The sequence below is a fragment of the Papilio polytes genome, unplaced genomic scaffold (assembly GCF_000836215.1).
Source record: "Papilio polytes unplaced genomic scaffold, Ppol_1.0 DF823823.1, whole genome shotgun sequence".
In the NCBI taxonomy this organism is placed as follows: domain Eukaryota; kingdom Metazoa; phylum Arthropoda; class Insecta; order Lepidoptera; family Papilionidae; genus Papilio; species Papilio polytes.
The window spans coordinates 960,474-968,608 of NW_013525381.1; positions in this window are offsets into that span (position 1 = coordinate 960,474).

The following is an 8,135-nucleotide window of genomic DNA, read 5'->3' on the forward strand; positions in this document are numbered from 1 at the left end:
GGCGAAATCCGTATTGTCGGTCGCTGAGGAGATCGTTTTGTTCTAGGTACGCGATGAGGCGAGAGTTCAATACACGTTCTATAACTTTACAAAGTATAGAAGTGATTGAGATGGGTCGGTAATTTGCAGGGTCGGCACGACTTTCTTTTTTAGGCACGGGCTGCACGTTAGCCAACTTCCAGGATTTAGGTACCTTTCCAGCTTTAAACGAGAGGCGATACAAACGTGTCAGAACTGGAGACAACTCAGCTGCGCACATCTTAAGAACAACAGCTGGTATCCCATCTGGTCCACTGGCTTTGTTCACGTCTAGACCGCGCAACACTTTTAACACCTCTTTCTGCTTGATGCGGATTTCCGACATAAGCGTCTCACAGCAGGGGATTCGATTCGGGGATTGTTTTTATTGTATTTCAATGTACGTGCAACAATAACATTGTGCAACACATGTTACCCACAACAAAGTGCGACATCACGCGAAGCCACGTTGGCAAGCGAAATAAAATTTCTGAGAAACCGTATCGTGATAATGTGACATTTAAATTTACAAATACAAAAACTTAGGCGAACAGTAAAGTCGGCTACATGAAGCAAAAGCCGTAAAGCTAGTTCTTACTTTGTCGAGTCCCTCCAGCGCAGTGCAGTGCAGTCTAGCAACAAAAAGTTAAATTGAAACATCCTACGTGGGGCGTTTAACGACGTGCTCTACTTGCATAGTAATCCAATTTAAAGTTTGCGCATCTTTAAAATAGTATCATTGTTTAATAAAAACTTTCTTAAATATACTTAATGATTCATTTAGAAGGAGGTTTACAACTGGCATGGAAGCGCGTAACCTGTTCAATTTTGGTATGTTACGGTTAAAATGAACAATTGGTGATTAACGATAATGTCCAAGAATGCTTTAAAAATGAATAAAAAATGAAGTAACATATAATCATTATCAACACTACAATAAGAAGAAAGAAAATCGTAATTAAATGACAAAAGAAGTATTTATACTGAACATTGCAATGCTGAAAGGATTGAGTCCTCGGTCAGCTTTGAATGCGTATTTCGTTAAGGGATTTAAAAAGAAAAGTGCTGTGAAGTGGTATATAATTAAAAATATATGTGAATAATCGATATTCGAACTACCTTACATTAATTTAGATGTAATTTACTTCTTAATTAAACAAACTGAGGAAAGCATTTCGACTCACGAGTAAACGTTACTAAACATTTAACATTTTCAATACTAAGTTTACTTTTGACTGTTTGTTTGTCTGGTACCCTCGCACGGAGCAAATCCCCTGATAGCGTAGTCTGATACCAACGTCAAATCAGCCCTAAAACAGTATACTTATTTACAGTAACAGCAATTTTAATTGCACAATTCTCGACTTTATTCCCCATTATTAAGGTTGTAATAATTAAAGGTAAAGGTCTGCAGACTGATCTACTAACGTATTCTCGTATATACGCCAGCGTATAGTCCCGTTACTATTTCATCCTAATCCTTAGCTTTGATGTTACTTAAATTGACTAATGGTAGGTTTCTAAAGTTTAAAACAAACGTGCCTATGTGTTTTTCCAAACTATCCTCTACATCCACCATCTATCCATCTAAACTTTCTTATATTAAGAATGATTACCTTGTTATTCATTATTCTTAGGTTGACCTAAGTTTCAACGGATTAAAACTCAAGCTACGTATTTCGAAAACGCATTTCATGAAGTTATCGGACCCACTAACTAATGTCTAAATGTACCTGGGAAACCGTCCTTAAATAAATCGCTTTATTCAAAAGTTGGACAAACGCAAAAGGTTCACCTATAGCGTATTCTCTGTCTATAACTATTTCATTAAAACTTGAAGACCTTTTTTTATAAATTAATGATGGGAGCAGCTCGTTATCCCTAAATAATTGAGATCAACGTTTAATTAGTTTCATTGGAGGGTAGGAACAAATTAGTTTCGTTGTCGATAGTAGGATGAAAATGCTATTAAAGTTTCTATAAATAATTTTTCTTACATATATTTTTATAACTTTATAGACATAGCTCACAACATTTTACACTTATACTCGTATATTTAGATACTAGTTACTTTTGAAGAGTATTGTTTATTGAATCAAGATTTCAATACTCACAATCGTGGAAGTTGTGAAACATTTCAGTTGTAAAATTAAGGCAATTGGTGTCGAAGTTTTTACGTATGAATCAGGAGCGGGAAATCCCCGATACATCGTTAAGATTGATTGTCACTGTCAATCCGACAGATAGTGTCGGCTCGCTTCGGTACGTGATTCCAATCGTAATTGCCTATTTCAACACATTGACAGCTGCGGCATCAATGCCGATCTTCAAGTTATACCGTGACAATTTCTCAGGGTATGTACAGAAGTTATGTTGGTTTTAATCTTACTAATATTATAAATGCGATTGTTAAGATGGGTGGATATTTGTTAGAGTTTGTAGCCTAAAGAGCTGAATGAATTTCAATGAAATTTGGCACAGATGTAGAGAAGAGTTTGGAAAATCACATTTACTTTTTTTTAGTTTTCAAGCGGCCGAAGTCGCGAGTGAATATTAGTGATTTCATACATGTAAAATGCTTAAGAAGAATTCATCTTTGGGAGTTATTTTAAAATATAATTATTTTTAAGTAGTACAAAAGATAGTGGTTAGATGGAGTGCGTGTTTTCATATGTTTTTTTAATTCCCTATATCATCATAAAATCGTAGATTCGTAGAAATAATCTAGTTGATGGGTGTAAGCAAAACTGCCGATTCCACTACTGTTATTACGTAGTTAACCTAGATGCGTAACACTTAAGTAAATGGCCAGTAAAAGAGGTCATCTCCCTAAAGGTCAATTCGTTTTGTATGCCTTCGCTTACTTTATATTAACCTTTTTAATCGGTTTTAGATTGTTTTTGACGTATTTTTGACAATCAAAGCACAGTAGTGAGATCAACATAAAACTATCTTACTTTTTACTAATATTATAAATGCGAAAGTTTGGATGGATGTATGTTAGAGTTTGTAGCCTAAACGGCTAAACGGATTATAAAGAAATTTGGCATAGATGTATAGGTTAGTCCATAAGAATACATAGGCTTATGTATTGTTCATTTCAGGAGGACGGAGTCGCAGTCCATAGCTAGTTTAATTTTAATTTAAATGATCAGTTTAATTTGGAACTAATATTATCTTCTTTCATCTTTTAGTAATTAAGCGTAAAAAGTTACAGAAGTATGTACACACTTCTCCGTCCAATATTTTTAACATAACCTAACTACTTATATTCTGTCTGAACATAATTTGATGTGTAGTTTTACGCGTGGTAGATTACTTAGGAGGGTTGCTTATTAAATACAAACGTGAAATAAGTCCCTTGAGTCATACCAACGTTTAATGTTGGTAAATCTTGCAACGTTATCTATGTAGCCACGTGTCGAAGCAACCGACACCAGCTTTATCCATCACCCTACACATCACCCGATTCTTTGATGTTAGATGATAAGGGTGGCCCACGAGTATATTTTGAAGGGTCCTTAACTGCTCAATAGCGCAAACAAAGTAAAACATTCATGTTTAGGATGAGGAGGCAAGTGAGTGCAATATAAAATACCTTTCACTTAAAAGTTAAATTAGTTTCCACGTTTGTATGATACAAAGATATTTTTTCTTAATGTGAAAAAGTTAGTAAAGTAAATACATTAATTTCCCCTTTTTATACATATTTAAGAAAAATAATTTCTTATAGTAGAAGTATAAAAGGTCAAATTACACTTTCAAGAAAAAGAGGCCAATTTAAAGTTAAGTTTTACTTTAACAAGATAAAGGTAACAAATATGTATTTAAATTGCTATTACAATTTTCTTTTAGTCTTCGTGGAAACACTTTATTCTTTTATAATCCGGGTAACAGGATGATCGGTGTGGGCGGGGAATGTCCTCTAATTGCAACGTGGCGGCCGGGCCGGCGTGATAAACATGAATAATGTGGCCCCATGTCCAAGAACAACTTGGTTTGTTTACTTTGTCACCTGAGCGAACGTGATAAAGCTTTGCACAGTGAATGTTGTTTTGTTAACGTTTTTATGTATCAGGCAAAAGTGACTAAGTTGTCAGAACAAGGTATTGCTAATATTTTTTGGCAGGGGCGTTATATCTCGATTATGATAGTAATTCCCATTTACCTTTAACTTTACTTTTGGAAAAATCCTACTTTTAACCCTAATAGAACTAAACTCTATCTGCAATAAACTGAGTATTAAAAGCGTCACGTTTTGTGGCAAGACGTTGAAGTGCTTAATATTGTGTTCATCGTCTTGTGAGATGCTATCCAAGTTGCTAAAATCATTCCCGTTGCCGTAACTTAGTGGATGCATTAAGTATTCAGCTTTTGAACCGGCCATAATTTGATCTCAGCGTCTTCTTGCATACAACGTGTTTCTAATTTTCTAACGACAAGTTTCTCAGTCGCATAAATTGATCAAGTTTGTAATATTCTGTTATGATAACGGACGTGCTAAGTGAAATAAAATACCTGCTTTCATAGTAAGAATTGAAGTATAGTAAATTTAAGAGCGTAATTAGTGAACATAGGTTCGGTTTTTAATTGTAGCCTTTCGTGATCTGCCTATACCGAGATAGGACCTATTTTGAAAACTATACATGTATTTTACGATGTGTTGTCGATAAAATAATATATCATACACGGCCAGTGGAAAACTTCTTGGAGTAATCTACAAATTTGAAATGGAGCCAGATTTGGAATTGTACAACAACGAAAAAACAGTTTGCAGTTTATTTACTGTTGGCAATTTATCTTAGAAGATCTAAATTTATTACTTTACTAAGAATGGGTCGCCATCAATTTATACTTATAGGCAAGGCCTAGGGTACTAGTAATTGACTGCTAGAACTTTGAGTTTTGGAAATTTCTGTAAAAAACAATATGATTAAACAATATGATTAATAACATGCATATTGTAATCTTGAAAAGAAAGAAAGGAATTAGATGAATACTAATATTATAAATGCGAAAATTTATATGGATGGATGGATATTTGTTAGAGTTTGTAGACTAAACGGCTGAACGGATTTCGATGAAATTTGGCGTTGATATAGAGGATAATCTGGAATAACACATAGGCTACTTGCACTTGTTTATTTTAATTCTACGCCAACGGAGTCGCGGGTAAAAGCTAGTCTTATATACAAAGAAAGGAATTAGATAAAAATAATGTAATTACATAAAATACATCTTCCTAATGTCGTCGTCGGCTATATCAATTGATGTACAAGAACTATCTTACTCTGCTATCTACCCTGACACGTGTTCTGCTTAATGATACCGGCTTAATGCATCTCCCCTTGTGTTATTTAAGGATTAGCAGTAGACCATTGGTAATAGGTCTCTCGAAGTTATTCGACTGTTTGTTGTGTTAAAAACATCTACGGGAATATTTTTTTCATCTTATTTCAGTTACTGTCGATTCGTTAATCAAATTATTACATTGAATTTAGTTACATTTAAAATAACAATCATTCTAGTATTATAAATGCGAAAGTTTAGATGGATGGATGTTTGACAGAGTTTGTAGCCTAAACGACTGAACGGATTTCGATTCGAAATTTGGTATGGATGTAGAGGATAGTCTAAAAGAACACATAGGCTACTCACTTTACTATTCTTTATTCCACGCGAACGGTGTCGCGGGAAAAATCTAGTTCTAATATAATACAATGTCTTGTACTTTTATTATCGCATTTTCCTGTCTATTAGAATACATGATGTGACATAAGTGTTCTCCGACATGCGATTGGCATTACTAATGGAGCATTGCTTGAAATTATTGAATCAGAACTTAGACATGTAATCAATATCTTTAATCTCCTTTTAAGCATTGGATAGTGGTTTTTTAACGTCAACATTTTGTAAATATATTATCATCATCATCCACTTGCCCTTATCCCTTATGGAGGGTCGGCACAGTATGTGCTGCTCTTCCATACATCTCTATCAGCCGTCATATCTGAATCCACTCCTTTCTTAAGCATATCCTCTTTCACACAATCCATCCATACTTTCTTTGGTCTTCCTCTTCCTTTGTAGCCATCCACATTGAATCTTAACACTTTCTGGTTTATGTCCCCATCATTTCGTCGCATAACATGTCCATACCTCGCTAACATTTTGCTTCTCAATTTCTCCACCACTGGCGCTACTTTCAAACTTCCTCTAATATACACATTCTTAACACATTCTTATTCTTCGTAAATATATTATAACATATTGTTAATGTAGACCGTACATGTATATAAGTCTATAAGAAAAATTTTCGATTAAAGTTTTTTCAAATTAAAACTTCACTAGTATATAGCTAGTAGTATTTGTTCTACGTATAACATATTCAACGTCATCGAAGTACCTACGTAGACATAATATTAATGCGTATACCTAAGCAGAAATTAATTCAAGTAATGGGGGAGGAATTGATTTGTAGACAAAAGCAGACTCTTCGATATCAGTTACATGTATCCTTGACTATATGTACACAATCTCACACATTCACATCTCAAGAACTTAAACCTTAGTATGAGACGAAATATAAAATGAAGATTTGCTAAGATTATAGAGTAGTCCTTTGGCGAGCCTCGAACAGCGGGTCTAGGCCTTTGTAGCATCTGCTACGGACTTTTATAGTACATTAGTTGCGTGGTTCTCGATTTTAAATTTTGTAATGACATCATCTTCTTGGACAGTAAAATAAAAAAAGAATTAGAGCTTTAAAGCTTTAAAGTAATGCAACGTATTTTGGAATGATGTAAATTAGAGTACGTAACTATAACTTGCCGTTTAAAAAGTTTTGTAATGACGAAGTCTGATTGCTCAACCTACCGTTTACTTGTTTTGCAAAGAAATTCTAAAGTTTGCAATTCAACCACGAAGTTCAACTTTTTTCCTCCTTCCGTCTTGTCGCCGGAGTACTTTTTCCTTCGCAAGTAAAAATAACACTCTTGCTCATTAATTTTCAAGTCGCAGTTTAGCAATACATTTCTTTTCCTTGCTCATTCTTTTTGTTAAAAGTTTTTGTCTGAGATAATGTTTAAGAAGGAAATTAAGAGGGTAATAAAACTTTGGCATTCTCTCTTGGAACCCGTCTATACAACTGAACATTGTTTATCTATTATAAGATATCTCTTTAGTATTGTAATCTTCAACATAAAATCTTAGGTATTGTTATAACATAGGTTAAAATAACAAACTCGTAGTACTTACATTTTTATTCCTCTTTGTATTGCATCTGACAAATATTATAAATGCGACAATTCAGATGGATGCTTGTTAGAGTTTATCACCTAAACAGCTGAACAGATCTCGATAAAATTTGGCATAGATGTAGAACAAAATATTGAAGAGCACATACGCTACTTACTTTTTTTTTAATATACAAGGATTGGGTCGCATTCGAAATTTAGTAATATTGTAATTGTTGAAATATTATTATCCATTGATATTGTTTGAGTTGTGCACGCCGCATGTATTAGAAGTTTGCTGGTAAATGATTTCCATAGTCGATGCTCAGTCAATGTTTCGTCGCTGTAATGTATTCCGCCTTTGAACTAGCAATAATTTAATTGGATCTCCTCCGTGTATGGTCGCAATAGCTTATCCGAGTTTCGAGCTTGTCCATTTTCAATGGAGGAAGTTTGCCAACTAATATACTGAGAGTTTGGTCGTGTTAACGTTTACGTAGCCAGAAATCATGCAATAATGTGGTTATATGCTAGCATTGCATACATTTAAGATAAGATAAACTTTATTAGTATTTGTTAAAAGAAGGCTCTGCCTCCTGAAACACAGTTATTACCAGCTCAGGAGACAGAGTCCTACTAACTGTACTAAACTGTTTTGGATCAAAAAAGAATTTCTACTTTTAATTCTTTTTGTTGTCATTGTCGTCGTTGTCGTTGATTGTATTATCCAAAGATTAGTAGCTCTATACCGTTTTTTGGTAAGAAGTATATTTAATAGCAAAACTTTACACAGAGATAGATCTATCAGTAGTCGAAAGTTGCAATTTGTTCTCCTGTTAAATTTTCATAAAAAAACAATAAACGTAATACTTCTGATTCACA